An 18,303-nucleotide genomic window follows, 5' to 3' on the forward strand; every position below is an offset into this window, starting at 1 on the left:
AGTGTCCTCTTGTTAGCATACCAAAAGGATATTAATATTTAAGATAAAATAGGAATAAGCAAAAAAGTTGTATTTTACCAAATATAACTCACTATGTTAATAGTGTAATGAAATACTCTCTTTGGTTTAAATAAACAACCATTTACTTAGAATCACAGCACTTTAGAATTAGACTCTATCTTGAAATACTCTAGATCAATTCCCTCATTTACAGAATAGAAACTTAGATCAGAAAAGTTAAGGAACTGGCTCAGTCTCACGTTGCATGTCTAAAATTAGAACCCAAGAGTCCTGCTTCTGATCTAACATTCCTCCCACTAACTTATTCTCTCTCCTATCTCAGTGGAGAACACAATCATCCAGATGATGGGCACAAACCACACACCTTCTGATGACACAACATACTGTACATGATTTAATATTTATCTATATCTATATAAATATAGCCTTATATAATTTGTATACCTTATTTATTAGCCACAGAGAAATAAAACTCTGAATTGGGGTAATGTTAATAAAATGTGGAACCAGAGAGTAAAGGCTTTTTTTTTTTTTACAATATCAAGAAGTTTTACTTTAATCAGTAAAAAATTTTAATGTGACAATATCAAACCAAAATGAATATTCTTTCCTAACTGGAAGGGGGTAAATTTCCATACTGTATTAAAAAAAAAAAGAGTAAACATTGCTCCTTCCACCAGAAACCTCTTGGTCCATGTCTTTCAACCTATAGTTGTGTTCAGTTAGGTGGTGTAAAAATTAACTTAGATGGTTATGATCAGCAGCTTTTCAAATGAAACAGAATAAAGGAAAAGAAAACATCAGCGCATATCACTCATAGAAATAGTATTATTTCAGGAAACTACTGATTTTGCTTTATATATATGTTCATGCAAACTGGATCACAATGTAAAATATATTGCATATTCTAGGTGGCAGTCTAAAATGTTTGAAAGTTACTGTTGTACCTACTACTAAATGCTGTTTAAAATTTAAATGTCAGCACTGTTAATAGCAAGTGGAATGGCTTTTCTCCATCACATCAAAACTATTATAACTAATTTGATAAAGAGTTATTCAGAATTAAAAGAATTTGAAACAGTAGCAGAACAAAACTTGTAGAAAACAATTTAATCAGAAAACCTTGATTTAAAAATGTACAAAATGGCATTAACACACATTCCAGGGATATTACTTGCCAAGAGTTGGTTTGTTTTTTCCTCCAGCACAATTTCAGTTTGAGGGCTTGTTTTACAGATAAGAGACTAAAAAACTCAAGAGCACTAACAGTTAAGAAATAAAGAAATTAAATACTCTAAAATTTCTGCCTTTACCTATACTTCTTTGAATTATTTCTATCACTGAATATTTTCCAACAATTTTATTACTGTATTAAAAAGTAAACCTTTTTTTCCTTTGACTGTGAAGTGAATTTCAACAAGGAAGTTCAACTTGAAAACAATGGTGCCCTGAATATTTTTGTCATCTTTACAAAGAAAATTGCTCTCCAGGGCAACTTCCTTTGGGTTCATGGCTTTAGCCAATACGCTATGAGCAAAAGATATGGTGTTATTTTACTATTGTATTTCTTGAAGAACTACCTCAAAAACAAGGCAGTCTAAGATATATAGTTGTGTGTGTGTGTGCACGCACACACACGTCACAGAGTAAGTTTGGTAAATTTCCAAACGCCATAGTGTTGTTCATAAAGTCAGAGTACTACAACAGATATCACAATTGAGAAAAAGAACATCTTTTCCTGTGACGTGCTCTTGACTTCTTCCTTATGTTCCCCTTCCCGTGTCTTTCAGAAGGGCACAAAGGTGTCAAGTATGTTTATCACCAGTATTTGAATATAGAAGAAATCTGATTGCACTTTAAGAAACAAAAGAGTACTATCTCCTATGAAACTTTCAGAATATTTCAGGGAAAATATTTCACACCAGGAAAATTCTGTGACTAGGAATTGAATTTTAGCCCTGCTTCTATCAGTGTCTAGCATGAGCCTAGGTAACTTTACCTCCTTGAGCTTAAGTGTTATCATCTGTACAGTGAGGGATTTTAGCAAACTAATCTCTCAGATCCTCTTTATCTCAAAGATTCTAAAAAATTGTATAAATAAAACGTTATAAAACTTGTTTTTGAAAAAAATTAAAGATAAATTATACTAATGCACAAAAATCCTAGTGAATCCTAGGCTTTCAATCAAAACCTAGATGTTTTCGGCCTTTAATTCTGGATCTGTTAGTATGGCACATATTGCCTTCCTCATTCCTACTTACTCTACTGTATTTCCATGGCTGTAACCAGACGTCATACTTAACTGATAAGTTCCTTTACTTAGTCATTCAGTTTGCTTATTGAGTGCCTCCTATATGCCAGACACTGTACTAGGTACCCCACTTTCACTGTCTCTAACATAAGGATATTAATAATATCCAAATATTAATATTTTATGGTTGTTAGGAAAGTTAAATAATGTAATTTGCATAAAACACTTAGTTCGTGGTGTATTTTGGAATTAAATAACAACTGGGAAAAGGCCCCATTTCACATCTTCAGCGTTTAGAACCACGTGGCTCAATCCCTTCTTTTATGGATTAAGAGGTTAAAAGAGGTGAGCTGACCTCCCACAGGCTCAGCTCCTTGAGAGCAAAAGAGTTCCATAACTCTCCATCCATTCTTTCTATCATATTATGCTGCTTCTGAACGTAAGCAATTCCACTATCTGTTTCTTTCATTCTTTCTCTCAGATTACAAAATGTTACTGGAAAAAAAAACATGCAAATAAATGCTCACAGGGGTGGCAATGCTACTAATCCTGTCAACAGCAACCCAGTTAGGGATTAGCTAGGACACCTTGCTATGTACAGATGAGGAAACTGGGTTTTAGAGTAGTTAATAACTGCTCAAGGTCACACAAACAATAAATGGTAAAGTCAGGATTTGAACATAGGTCTGTCCAAGTCTAAAGGCCATGCTCTTTTATGATACCGTGTTGCCCTTAAACACGGTCTCTACTTGGCTTTCTAAACAATTTTAATGCTGCCATGAGGGTTAACGTGGGCTACAGCTGGAGCTGAATGTCAGGAATCCAGCCTTCATCAACATTTTCCTCAATGATTTAGCTGCAGACAAAGAAGATATAATTAATTCTGGCAATATAAAAACTGAGGAAGAATAGTGAATTTTAAGAAATATGGGCTAAAACTTCAAAACCTAATAGGATGTTTTAAAGAAATGAACGAAACAGATGATGAAGATGCTTGTGTTCTGAGGCAATATAAGCATTTGTGTCCAAAAAAACTAATGGCATTAAAATTTGTGAAACTCAGCTTAATGCCAATTCATAAAAACAAAATAATGGAACAAAAAATTTAGTATTTTGAACATAAACTTATATTGGCTAACAAAGTGACATAGCTACAAAATAGGTTAAAACAATCTTACTTAAACTGTCCTGATAAAAACAGTGTCTGAACCAAAAAAGGAAATAATTTCCCCAAACCATAATCAAGCTAATTGCAAAAACCTGTTTTTATTTTTGGGCACCACATTTTTTCAGAAGTTGACAACAAAAGTGAATCCTGAATTCAGTTTCATGGATTATGAAGACTGTTACTGCATTTTCCAGGGGCATGTTGATGAGTCCACTGTCAGTGAACATAGGTAAGAGCCTCCTTAGATGAAGGCCCACATAGAGGAAAAAGCATCTTAGATGATGACAGAAAAATGTCTTCCTGTAACTGATACCTTAAATATCTTTTTCACTTTTTTTTTTTTTTTGTGGTACGCGGGCCTCTCAATGTTGTGGCCTCTCCCGTCGCGGAGCACAGGCTCCGGACGCGCAGGCTCAGTGGCCATGGATCCCGGGCCCCGCCGCTCCGCGGCATGTGGGATCCTCTCGGACCGGGGCACAAACCCGTGTCCCCTGCATCGGCAGGCGGACTCTCAACCACTGCGCCACCAGGAAAGCCCTCTTTTTCACTTTTGATTTTTAGATCAAAGTCAAATAAATTTAAACCATGGGCTCATGCATATTTATGTTCTTTAGTTCTCATTCTTTACATTCTACTTGTATTTTAATTTCCCATAGCTCTGATTCTTTTTCTTATTTACATTTGACCATTGTTTTATGTTATATACTAGAATTCATTTTATTTTATTTTTTAGAATTTACTTTAAATCTTTGTAGGATAAGGTGAAGTGTAATGAATGAATGAATGAATGAGTGGATTAGTTTAATATTTACTAGGGCTTCAAAAAATTGTTGAGAGAACTGAGTACTTTTAGCTTGAAAACACAAAAGATGTTTTCAAAGTTCAATAGCATCTTATGGAAAAGAGAATATAGATTTCTGTTGCTATAAAGGACAGAAAATAAGACCAGTGTGTAAAAATTACTAGAAGGTGAAGTTCAACTCACTGTGATGAAAATTTCTTAATAGTTAAAGAGGTCTTAAAAAGGAACAGGATGCCCCACAAAGCATCAGGTTTTCTATCACTGTCACTATATTTGAACAGACGTTGGACAACCACCAGCAGGGATGATCCTTTAGTGAGTGGGAGGCTGGACAGGTGGAATCTAAAGCCTCCTGCATCTTTGAGATTGTAATAAAATACATGTAATAAAATAGATATTACGGCAAGAAAAACAATACATAGGTTCTTACAGCATCATGTTATCATTGATGACAGCAGTATTGGTAATCATAATAACAACACTAATGGCCATAATAACACAGTATAAGACTTTACAATTGCTTATATCTGGGGCATCATCAAAAGACATCATATATAAGCATTATTTCTCATCCCAATTTTACAGATAAGAAAATTAGGACGTTTCAAAGTGAAATAACAAACAAAGGTAATGAAATTGCCTAAGCTGACAATAAGTCAGCAAAAATTAAGGAGGTTATTTGCTAAACTACTAACTGGTTAACTAGCTAATGTTGACTCTAGTATATAAGAGGCTTAGAAAGGTTGAGATGTAAGTTTTGCCTAATGAAGAGCTGGCTGAGATGCCACGGATATTGAATTTGATCTTCTGATGTTTAACAACATGTCATGCTGCAGAACTTTGAGGAGTCCAGAGAACACTCAATTCCTGAATTACCTATTTTATAAGAGGATAGAGAAACTTAAGGGACTCTCTCTCTCCCCGCTCTCCCCATCTCTGCCTTATTCTTTCAGACCAGATACTATAAATGACAAGGCACACTGCCACAAGAACCTCTGAGCTCACAGTTTTATAGCTTTGCAATCAGAGAAAAAAGGGATCATTCCTGTAAGCTCTAATTTGAAAACTCCTGGGAAAGAATGCTGATTAGCATGAATCACCCATATACCAATCACCAGAGCCAGAAAATGGTGAAATGCCCCACAAGGAGTTGTGCCCATCCTGTGGTTTAGTGGTGTGGATTACTAAAAGCAGGAAAAGACAAAGCAATGTATGTCCACAATACATATTTTCTTAATTGAAATAACTGAAATGTATAATAACCAGGCTCTTCTAAATACATCTTTGAAATGGCTTTTTTTAGATGTGCATATATTAAAAAATTAAGTCTTCTAATCTGAGAGATTACTTGATCAAAAATATTATAATTTTACCTCATTTTTGGTTCTATTCTCCCTTATTTCTTTTTTTTCCTTCCAGATTTTTATGATCTCACAGACATGAGTTAATTTGGCCATAATATGACTCTACTTCTGGTTCTGATTGTGAGAAGCTACTTAAGAAGGAAGGGTATTCGTGGAACACATCTGAATACTGACCGCAGACCAGCAGCCTTCCAGAAGACACTCTTAGTGACGACAACTTCTTTCCAGGTGTCTTCACTCTTGGTAACTGTATATTTTAATTTTACAGAAAAAAAGAAAAAGAAAAAAAGAAAGCCTTATTGTTAAGTTTCCATTCAGTGACTTATTGTAGATACAGATTCAGGTGTCGAACAACTCTTTACTGATGCCTACTCTGTGCCACTGTATTAGACTTTACAGAAAGAATGATGATCAAGAGAGAGGTGTTTCATGGGATCTTCTTCCTAGATAGTGAGGAAGACAATAAACAAGCAAATAAATAAGCTAAATAATCACATGTTGTGAAAAATGGTATGAGATGAATAAACAGAACACTGTGATAGAGGTAAGCAGAGTTCTAGGTCAAGGATGACTTTTCCAAGAAGATGAAGCTAAAACTAAAGTATAGAGGATGAAAAGGAGTCAGCCACTTGGAGACTCAGGGGAAGGTGCTGTAGGTCAGCGTTTCTCAACCTTGGCACTATTGACATTTTGGACGATACAATTCTTTATTGTGGGGGACTGTCTTGTCCATTGTGGGATGTTTAGCAGCATCACTGGCCTCAACCCACTGGATACCAGTAGTGGCACCCCTTCCCCACCCTAACTGTGACCACCAGAAATGTACTGGCCTTTGCCAAATGTCCCCTGGGAGAAAAAATCATCCCCAGTTGAGAACCACTGTTCTAGGCAAAGGGAATAAAGAATGTAAAATCCTTGAATAGCATGAGATGCTGTTAGGGAAGCAAGGATAGATCATTAGTCCATTCAGGGGTCTGCAGGCCTTGGCAAGAATTTGGATTTTATTTTATGTAAATAGTAAGCCATTGAACAATTTTAAGTTGGGGAGTAACATGTTGACATTTACAATAGGCTACTTTGGCTCCTGTGTGGGAAACAGATTTAAAACCATGAGGATAAATGAGATCTCAGGACCAGGCACTGTGGAACATTATTTATCTTCATTTAGAAGATAAAAGTAAGGGCTTCCCTGGTGGCGCAGTGGTTGAGAGTCTGCCTGCCGATGCAGGGGACATGGGTTCGTGCCCCGGTCTGGAAAGATCCCACATGCCACGGAGCAGCTGCGCCCGTGAGCCATGGCCGCTGAGCCTGTGCGTCCAGAGCCTGTGCTGCGCAACGGGAGAGGCCACAACAGTGAGAGGCCTGCGCACCCCACAAAAAAAAAAAAAAAAAAAAAAAAAATCTAGAAGATAAAAGTAGACTGCAAAGTATAAGAGAAAAACAGTATGAAAAGGAGCAACCAAAGAGGTTGGAGGAAAGCCATGAAAGAGGATGGTGTTACAAAAACTGGGAGGTGAGTCAAGGAGGAAGTGGTCGACTGTAACTAGATTTTTCTGGTTGGCCTCATCATCAAGTCACAGACTGAAGATTTCTCTGGAATTGCACTGGCTTAGCTCATCTTCTTGCCTAACTACAATTTCCTCTACAAATCTTCTGTATATAATTCCAAACTAAACAACCTGTTCAAGAACTTATAAAGGCTTCCTATTATAGCCCTGCATTGGCCTTGTTCATTCCTGTTTCTAAAACTTTGCTCTTGAAGTAGACATGTTTCCTCCTCAGTGCCTTCAAATATGCCTACCTATGAACCTTCCAAGCTGAAGCTCATATCTGATTTCCCACAGAAGCTTTCCCCAACAATTTTCGTCCACATAGATGTCTCTATTTTCTAAAAAATCAACAAAACTTCCAGTTTTTCACTCTATCCGCTGAACACATTAGTTAAGGCTCATTGCCTGGAAATACAACAATGAAAAAATATGGTCCCTGCTCTCTAGAAGCTTACTGAGAAAATAACACTTGTCAATATTTCCTTGATGCATTTAGGAAAAAAGGAGTCTGCCTCATATCCAATCCTGAGGGAGCCATTCAGCTATTTCTCTATACTGTATTTCACTTTACCTCACCCAGCTGATTCATGCTTTGCCACGCCTTTAGATGTTGATTACCTCCTGGAACTACTGGATCACAGATCCTCAGGAAAGAATATTGCTACTCTTACCACTTATCAGTGACAGGGTGAATATATCCTCAAGATGGTACATCTCCCAAAGTCTGAGTTATAATCACTCCAGAATAATAGTTAAGAGGCGTTTAAGTATGGTGGTGCTGATGATGTAATCTTTGGGTAGGCCTCATTCAAACAGTGTAAGATATCTTTGGCATTCCAACTCTACTCCCTTTCATGATCTCAAGCCAGTGTGAGGTGCAGACATTTTTATTAATTTGGTTCCACCCAATAAATAACTATTGAATCAAACATACACACATATCCCCCAAGGACAAACAGTAATTCTCAGAGGCAATACATTTAAAACCTATGTTGTGACATTTCTAACTACAAAATTTTCTAGGAGCAACTCCTGCCCTAAAATGCGGTGCACTGTCAGTTTTCCTTTTTTCTATGTTTGCTTCAGGCTGCCCTCTTGATGCTTAACTTGTGACCTATTATAAGTCTATCATTTAAAACTCTGTACTTAAATATGCCAAGAACTGGTAGAAAGTTTGAAATTACACGATTAAAAAAGTGTACAGTCAGGGTTTAGTCAAAATTTTTTAAAATTAATTCATTAATTTTTGGCTGCGTTGGGTCTTCATTGCTGTGCATGGGCTTTCTCTAGTTGTGGGGAGCGGGGGCTACTCTTTGTTGCGGTGCACAGGCTTCCCACTGTGGCGGCTTCTCTTGCTGCAGAGCACGGGCTCTAGGTGCGCAGGCTTCAGTAGCTGCAGCACGTGGGCTCAGTAGTTGTGGTTCGTTGGCTCTAGAGCACAGGCTCAGTAGTTGTGGCTCACGGGCTTAGTTGCTCTGCGGCATGTGGGATCTTCCCGGACCAGGGATCGAACCCGTGTCCCCTGCATTGGCAGGTGGATTTTTAACCACTGTGCCACCAGGGAAGCCTTTAGTCAAATTCTTGAGCAAGGTGAACTGAAGGGCATTCTTCTATAATCTCGAAATGAGGAAGGGAGATAGTATGAATCTTCATTATCCACAGTCCAAATTATTTTTCAAGAGTGCTCTGTCAGTTACATTTGCAAAGAAATATAGTACAACATAATTGTTATAATATAAATAAGTCCAGAAATGGTGAAAGAAGGGCAAGTCTGTCTCAGGAAGTTATGAAAGGTTCCAGGGAAGAAATAAGTACTCAACTGAGACCTACAGGATCTTGAGAGAACCTAGTAGAATCAAAGAAGTGCAAGGAGTTCAGTATAGCTAGTGTGGAGTAAATGGGCAAGAATGGCAGATGAGATTAACAGTCTGGGGCAGATCATGAAGAGGATGGGGGCCCCTGAAAAAATCTTGGTGAGGAATATCACGATTATATTTTCATGTTAGAAAAACTATTAATAGGCTGGAGGTTGGACTGGAGTGGGAAATAACTAGATGCTATTGCAATAGTCAAGGGAGATGAGTTAGGAGAGATGATTACTTGATGGATTAAGGCAGTGAGAATGGAGATTAAAAAGAGAGGTGGATTTGAGAGATCCTTAAGGAGATGAGTCAACAGAATTTGATATTAGGATAGAGGAAATGAAGGAAATGTAATAGCGGGGTACCCATGGATTCTTGACTTGGGCAACTGGGTGCTATTATCTGAAATAGGGAATGAAAGCAGGCCAGGTTCCAGATGGTTGGGAAGAGATACGGCAGTAAGAATAGGGAATGGTAAAGATGCCCACGTCAATTTGGGACATAGTTAAGTACCTATATGAAATCCAAACGAAGATGCTGTTGCTTAAAAGTGTCTAACCTGAAGATATACATTTGGGAGTCCATGGTGCCCAAGATACTTAGTAGGTAAGTCCATCATGGGGAAGAGATTGCTCAAAGAGACGAGGACTAACAACAAAAGAAAATGGATAGTTTGGAAACACAGAGGGCACACATAAGAAGAAAAATATTTAAAGTGCATCAAAGAGGTAGTTGCAGAAGCAGGAGAAAGTGGCACTAAGGAAACCAAGTGTAGAATTAATGGTGCTATTTTTTAAATGTAGAGTATTTTTTCCCTCATTCTCCAAACGTTTTAAATTTCCTGAAGGCAAGAACCATGTCTGAAATTTCACTGTATTTTCTTGAGTGCTCAATTCAGTGAAGGGAACATTAAATGTTCAGTAAATTCTCATTGATTCAGTCCCAGGTACTCTTCGCTTATACCGACCTAAAACGTTTCTTCGTTCTGTTTCTTCAAATAAACGTTTAGAGTTACCTACGAGTTTAGTTATATCAGTTTTTATAATCTCTATGTTGTACCTGCAACAGCTTTGAAATGAGTTCCAAAACCTTACTACTTATTGGGAGGGATCAGTAGACAGTGGGTTTTTCATTTACTACTGTTCCTAAGAAACAAGTTATTCCAAAACAAAGTTTAGCCCATTCCCCAAGCATTAGCTTGCAACTTAAAATCTGTTGAAAGCACAGTAAGGAGGCAGACACATTTTTCTCACCACAATTAACCATTAACCGGGTCAACGTGTTTATTAAGTCTTTCAATTTATTAATAGTCACGAAACAACCAGCTGGGGGATATACACTCATACCAATGGAAGTCATTTAACTGCAAACAGATGCTAAAGAGAACTGAGTATTCGCAAGGGTTTCGAGGCCAGGCAGTACAGGTTTTCTCTGAGGTAACAACTCCTAACTTAAAGCCCAGTCCTTGGTGGATTCGCGTCCCTGAGCTTAGAAAATACTGAATAAACAAACGACCAAGAGTATCGGAATAATCACCTCCACCTGAGGAGCTATCCCTTCCTCCCCTCTACACCACACAGACCAACCTGCAGCCACCTTTCTCCAACAGCTAAGCCACAGCGCTCCGCTCCCGCCTTAGGAAAAATGGTCAAGCTCCTGCTCTCGCGGGATCTTGCGCCTCCGAGTAAGTCAACTGGATCGCGCGCCCCAACGAACCCCCGCGGGAACACAGTTCGGCAGGTCCCGAAAGCCGGGAAATCGCGTGCGGGGGCGGAGCCAGCTCGGTGAGCATGAAGGAGGGGCCCGCTCCAAGGAGGCGGGGCGGGGGCGAGGCGGGGATTGGGGCGGGGCTCCCAGGACCTGTTGATCGCAGGTGTCACTGCCCTGACTGGCAGTGTTGAGACGTGTGCGCATGCTCCGTGCGCAGGATCGCGCTTTGGGCGGCGGAGACCAGTCTCCTCTGCTCCAGTTCCCGGTGAGACCCGGTTACGGTGGCAGCTGTTGGTGTGTCAGCCTGTTGTCAGCTTGAGGCGGAGCTGGGCCAGCGGGAGGTAGAAGGCCCGTATTTCTCTACCTGAGCCGCACTCTCCCCTCACTAAAAAGACAGAGCTCAAGGTAAGTCTCCAAAACTAGTCCCTGGATGGAGGTCCAACGACCTGCTACCCCCATGGGCCTGACTCGGAGACCCTCATTCCAGTCCCAGGCCTCGTCTCTCCCCTCGCAGTCCCGCGACCTCCTCTCCCACCCCACCCTCCTCGGGGCAGACTCAGGGCTCTTTGCCCGGGTTCTAGCGCCCGAGGTCACGCAGCTTCCCCGCCTCCTTCCCGCCGCGTCCGGGATCTGGCGGAGATGCCTTTGGCCAGGCTGGAGGCGCGCGCGAAGGGAGGAGGTGCTGTACTTACTGGGTCGTGGTTGTTAGTTGCTGCTGTGTTTGAGGGCTGGCCCGGGGCAGAACCTGGGATCCTGCTGGGTCGTTTACTGCATTGGGATTATGAATATTACGCTTACCTGGCGCCTGCCCCTCACTTTTCAAGCACTGCCTCTCCCGAGCAGCAGCTTTTGAAAGGGGTCCAGGTAGTTATGTTGCCCTCTTTGGAGAAGAGATGATTCGTGAGAATCTTTGGGCTGGTGGTTTCTGGGTGGTAGTAGTAATTTAGAAAGTTAATGTTTAGCTTCTAAATGGCGACTTATGGGACGTTTACCAAACTACTTTTAAACATCATTGGAGAACAGGAAGTACTTGCACAGGTGTAATACCCTCCGTTTCTAAAGACTGCAATCTGAGCGTGCTCTGAGGTTTTGTTATCCTGCTACAAGGTTTTCTTTATCAATGCGAAGCCTGATTAATGCTTGCAAAATGTACTGCAAGGCTTTATTTGTTAGATAGCAGAGTTGCCAAATGTTTTCTCATCTGGAAAAAAATATGTATTTTTTTGCAAGGAGTTTTCAAGGCTATTTCTGAGGGATGTTTAAATTTAGCAGGGTCTTTGTGATTAGGGTCTGATTCACTTTTCTGTTCTTTAAGCGAAAGTGTTGCTAATTCTCAATATTTAAAAGGAGGAGAAATTGCTAACAAAATTGTGATTGAAATGAACTTTTGGCTAAGTTAATACTTCTTGTTAGTTTAATTTTCTCTGTCTTTTCAGTTCCATGATGATAGTCTAGGCATATAATCCTTAATCTTGTAAAGAGAAACTAAAACAAACGAAACTTATTTTGCAAAATCAGAATATATGATTTATCTACCATTGTCATAATTCCAAATAGACAAACTCACTGTAGGTAGGAGTTAATTATGTTCTGAAAAAACAAGGTTTTTGTTTTTATTTTACATTTTAGACGTTTTTAAAATGAGCTCTTTGGACAATTTGTTTAGGTTCATGATTACTGGTGATAAATCATGATGGTGATTTATTCAACTCAACTCACTGGTAGTTAGTGTATTTTTTACTACAGTGTGAAAAATAAGCAACCAAGAACAGATCTTTCCTTTTCCCTATTAACTAAAAAAACCTTTTTATAAATGTATGTAGATTGCATATAGTTCATGGAACTTGACACCAATAGTCATTCATTAATATTATTTTCTTTAGAAGATACAAAAAAGTAGTTTTTACAAGGAAAGCAATTTTAATGGTGGAAGGGCACCATTTTTCACCTAGTTTTCTTTTTCTTAAAAAAAAGAAATCACAAAACTTATGGTTTTAGTATGTACTGTGGGTCAAGATCTTTTCTATTATTTAGTGTCATATGTTTATTTTAAACTGTGTAGTATCAACAATTTTGGGATCATGGTTTAGGAGTTCGTTTTAGCAAGACAAAGAGTTTAAAGATGAAAATTCTGTTTTAAGGTAGTGTACACATTCAAAAGTCAAAATCACAGTTATTTTCCCTGCTGGTACTGTTTGGAACTCACCTATCATGCTAGAAAGGACATTTTTTACCCTACAATTTCCCAAAAATATGTTTGAAATCTATAAAGTGGTAGATTGAGCTATCCTACAAGGATGTTTAGTTACTAAAATACTTAGCAGATCTTGGTATTTGACAGCTTTAGCTATAAGGTTTTCCTTAATTATAAGCCCTAAGGCACGCTACAGTAAGGTAACTTAGATATTTCATATGGAAGTATTTTGAACACAGGGTGTGCTAGATGTGTTTGGGCTCAAAAGATTGTCAGTATAGCCTACTGTTGCTCATGAGCTCTTGGATTAAAGGAGGAAGTGTGCTAATTTATGTCATATTTGGAGAGATAGCTACAAATTAGTGATGATACATATGTAGCATTAGTGTATTATTAATTTTGTACAGATGTAACGATTTTAGAAAATTTTGCATTACAGTATATGCACACAATAGGAACAAGGAATGTTCTACCACAGATAAAATTTTCAGAGGTTATTTAAACTTTAAATAACTATTTAATATCCTAATCTTGGCTAGTTATTTTCTTTAAATAATAGGAATACTACATATATAGACTATTTAGGCAAAAGTATTTGTTCTTTGCTTTTCCAAGTTAATCCATATCCTCTATCAGCAGTTCTTTTATAAACTAAGGGTACATGATTAGAACTGTGGTCTGTGGTTAGGACTGAATTTTAATGTAATTGGTTTTCTTTGGAATCATATATATTCTTTTTTTTTCTTCCTTTTTAATTTTAGTCCCATGAATTTTATTTTGTGCTTTACAAACATTATTCTGAGGCGTCCATAGGCTTCATTAGGCCATCAAAGGTGTCCATGACATACCCCAGAGTGCCACAAAACATTGCATATGGTTGAAGAAATTTTGTTTTAGATGAGTCACTTCAGAAAAGTTGCTTCATATATTTGTAATTCATCAGAAAATAAAATGTTATACAACATAAATCATATTTCAATATCTTAGCTGTTTTAATGAATAAAGTCAGTTATCTGAGCTGTTGTATTTTTGAATTAACTTGGAAATAATTACATTAGTCTTTTAGTCTTCTATTTTTTACAAATATTGACATGCGAAAAGCAGTTTGGAGAAATACTTTTCCTTTGGAATGTTTTTTTTTTTTACTTTTTGTGATTTTTCCAAGCTAGCAAATTTATTCAGTAAATATTTATTGACCTATTGTTGTATGCTAGGCACTAGAGATTGGAAAATTAATAAGACAATGTTGAAGTAGTCAGAAATAAGAGTTCTACCTTTCCTAAGCCTTGTCTTTGGCTATTCCCAATCCTCCCCCAACTGCATTGAGTTTACAAAGATAAAACAGTCTTTTTCTTACACCCTTGCTTTTGCAACGTGCTGCTTCCCTTCTCTTCCAGCTTCCCAGTCATCTATACCACACCTGTGAATTATCTTCATTTTTGGTTACCACTGTATTTTTAAATCTCATTGTTAAAGATTTATAGAGGGAAGAGGGAAAAACTAAGGGAATGAAGATGATATGTGTATTGCATCTTAAGTGTAAGGAGAATACTGGATGGACAGCACAAGGGTTGGTAATGCAAGTGCGGGGAGCATTCTTACGACCCAGAGACATGATGTGAGCAATGTCAAGGGGCATTTTGGGTGCTCTAGTTATTATTTATGGCTGGATGGATTGTCGTGTTATTTATGAATTAAAATCGTCATTAAGGAAGTTTTGAATTATTTTTCTGAAAAGTTGTACGTAGTTTGAATTTTTCTAAATTAAATTTTCTCTGTTGCTTACATTGTTATTTCAGAGTTGCTTTCCCTTTATTTCTGATGCATTGCCTTCTAATATTGTAACTCATTTCTCTTTCTGTAGCCCAAACAGCTTGTAAATGAATGTTTAAAATACTACTATGGTGAATCCACTTGTAAAATGAAGCATTCCCAAACATTTTTTTGTAAATTAGAATTTTTCATATTTTAAGTTTTCTTAAAGTAGGATAGTTCTATAAATGAATGTGCTTTTTTCTACTAAGAATGACTTATTAATAGATTTTAAAATTTAGAAATTAATACTTTATTGTACAGTTTAGCTGATGCCACTAATCTGGATTAAGGCTTTAGTCAAGATTGATATGTCAGTTTAAGGAAATGGAGAAATAATAAAATGGGGTATAAAATATCATAATACAGCTTTTACTTTTTCTTCAAATGTGTATTTATATTGTTAAAAAATCATTTTATATCAAAGATTGTGTTTTTGCTGTCATTATAATTAGCTTGCCTTTACCGAGTACCTGCTATGTTTTGGGCATTTATTAGGTATTTTATACATGGTTGATGATTCTTATAATAATTCTATGAACCTTTTTATATAGGTTATGATTACAGATGATGGAACTCATCTGCTTTTAATGATTGAGTAGTTGAGTAATGTGCTTTGTTGGTGGAAGCTTTTCAGAGGTAGAATAATTGAGAATCATGAGGTTAGTATCAAAACATGGATTCCATCCTTGTCAAGAACCCATCAGAGCATTGTTTGTTTACCAGGTACTTTGTGCTTTGGCTTCTTCTAAACTTCTCAGCCTGCATAATAAGCTCCTGCCCCTCTAATGATGGCCCTCCCTGTTTTTAGGTGAGCAGGCTGTTTGAACCCTGGAAGATTTTTCCTCCTATAAGGTACTGCTGTATAGGCCTGAGATAATCTTACCTCCTTGTCAGTATAGTACTGACACTAACCTAGCTGTGAGGTGATAGGAGATTGTCCTGTACCCTTAGTGCATAGGTCATCTTTGTTGATTTCAGAGGGTTTGTTGATTGAGGTTTCACTTTATTTCCTGAGCTTCATTCAATAAGTATTTAATAACTACCTACCATGTACTATGCATTGTTCCAGATGCTTGGAATTCACTTTATATTCTAAGAGGATTGGGAGGAGAAACAATAATAAACAATAATAAAAACAATGAGTCAATCGTATACTATATTAGTTGGCAAAGAATGCCAAGGAGAAAAGAAAATATAGAGCAGGGAAAGGGGAATTGGGAATGTGGAGTGGGTTGCAATTTTAAATAAGTATAGGCCTCATATAGAAGGTGATTTTTGAGCACAGGAATCATGCAGTGAGCCAAGGAGAAGCCCTGTGGGTATCAAGGGGAAGTGTATTCCAGGCAGAGGAATAGATAGTGTAAAGGCTTTAGAGCAGGAGTTTTCATGGTGGCCCATGAAGCTGAAAAGGAGAATGTAAAGGGAAAGTAGTTAGAGATGAAGTTAGAGGTGAGAAGATGGACAGGTGTTATGTAATAAGAAATATATATTTGGTATCTGGCTGTTTCCTGGCACACAACTCCTAAAACTCTTGGAATCTACAAAGTGGTAAATGTTTTCTGTGTGCTAATGAGATGACTGGTGGCTGGAGGTTAGCCTCAAAGTGGGAACTTATTGCCTGGAAACCAACCATGTGATTAGAGGATTGGAACTTTCAGCCCCCCCTTTAATCAAGCATGCCTACGTGATGAAGCCTCCATAAAAAGTCCTAACTGAAGGGCTTCAGGGAGCTTTTGGGTTGGGGAACTTGTGGAGGTGCTGGGAGGGTGGCGTTTGTTGAGAGGGCATGGAAGCTCCCCTTCCCACATACTTTGCCCTATGCGGGTCTTCCATCTGGCTGTTCTGAGTTGTATCCTTTTATAATAAACTTGAAATCTACTCAAGTAAGCTATTTTCCAGAGCTGTGCTAGCAAGTGAATTGAATCCATGGAAGAGGTCAGTGGGAACCCCTAACTTATTGGTTATTGATCAGAAGTACAGATGACAACTTGGAACTTGTGGCTGGTGTCTGAAGTGGGGGGGGGGGCAGTCTAGAGGGACTGAGCCCTTGCCTTGTGGAATCCGACCCTAACTCCGGTAATGTCAAATGGAGTTAAATTGTGATTTCTACTGAGAATTAGAGAATTGCTTGTTGTGTAAAAACGCACACATCTGGGCTCAGAAGTGGTGTGAGAGTATACAATAAAGTGTTTTTTACTTTTAGCAGGTTTTTTACTTTGCAGGTCATTATAGAGACTTTTTGGTTTTTAATCTGAATTAATAAGGACCGATTACAAGGTTTTGAGCAGAGGCATGACATTATTATTTAATTTTAGAAGGATTTCTTGGTCTAATCTTGGGGATAGACTGTAATGGGTAAGGGCAGAAGCTAGGAGATAGTTAGGAGTCTGTTCTGGCAGTCCTGGGAAGAGCTGATGATGGCTAAGACCAGAATAGTAGAAGTGGAGGTGGTGAGAATTGGTCACATTCTGACTGAGATATGCAAGAAAGAGGGGTCAAAGATGATACCAAGATATTTCTTCTGAGCAACTGGAATGATGAAGTTACTATCAGCTAAGATGGGGAAGAAGATATAGGTAAAGCCAGAGTTCAGTTTGGGGCTTTATCAAGGCAAAGGAATGTTAGGTTATGCCTGCTTTGGCATGCTTTTCTTCTGAACATGATGTCTTAAAGCAGATTGCCATAAGCCATTGCCTTTAATGTTCATACTCTGTGTCCTGGATACACATGCACTCTTGTTTTTCTCTAATTAGTTACCAGTGAAAACTTGTGATTAGTAAAAGCCAGAAGAAATAAAGCACAGTTCTTTATTGTACACAAAGAAACTGAACAAAGAAAATACAAAACATTGAAAATTACTTAAAATTTGCTGTTTTTGGTGGTGGTGGTATAGATTGTCCTTATTACTTTAGTTTTATTTTCTGTGTTTGTTTTATAAATTTTCTAGTGTAGTCTTCTCCAGTTCCTCTAGTTGTAGAGTGACAGTGGTTTTCTCTATCAAAGGACATCTATTCTTCGGTTGTCTTTCTTACTGTAATCCTTTAACTTTGTAAAAATGAGATACCTCTATAACGAATGAGATTTTTTTATTGCTTTAACTTGCTACATATTTATATATAGGTATATTTATCTGTATACCTATAGATAGCTTGCAATCTAGTTATCTAAAATAAAGCCTTAAATACTTTTACTAATAAGATGAAGAGTTGTAATATATCAGTGAAAAGTCTTAAGTGTGTCCTTGAGTAGCTGTATTGCTTATTTGTGAAAAGATATTAAAATGAAATTTCACTTTACAGTTTGATGGCTCGGCCAGGGTACTATTAAGAATAATTTCAATTGCTTTATTAACAGTGATTCTGTACTACTATACTACTACTATTCTATCCTACTATACCTAGACTGTAGGTATTTCTAATTTCCTTTATGCAGTATTTATATGTATTTTAGATATCCATATAAAAAACAAATACTATTTTATAATCAAAACCCAATATACTGAAAAGAACAAATAAAGGAGTCTCATGGCTTTATCAGCTATCGTGTTAGTCTCCTAGGGTTCCTGT

General features: G+C 37.8%; 1 protein-coding gene across 1 annotated transcript in view; it reads left to right on the top strand.

Moving 5' to 3' along the window:
- Positions 1 to 10,932: 10,932 nt before the first annotated feature.
- USP53 (ubiquitin specific peptidase 53) overlaps positions 10,933 to 18,303 on the top strand; it is a 64,971-nt gene continuing 57,600 nt past the window's right edge. The window contains exon 1 of the mRNA XM_060012935.1: positions 10,933 to 11,133. The gene's annotated coding sequence lies outside the window, so the exon portion shown is untranslated. The remainder of the gene's footprint in view (positions 11,134 to 18,303) is intronic.

This window comes from Delphinus delphis, chromosome 5 (genome assembly GCF_949987515.2).
Source record: "Delphinus delphis chromosome 5, mDelDel1.2, whole genome shotgun sequence".
NCBI lineage: Eukaryota > Metazoa > Chordata > Mammalia > Artiodactyla > Delphinidae > Delphinus > Delphinus delphis.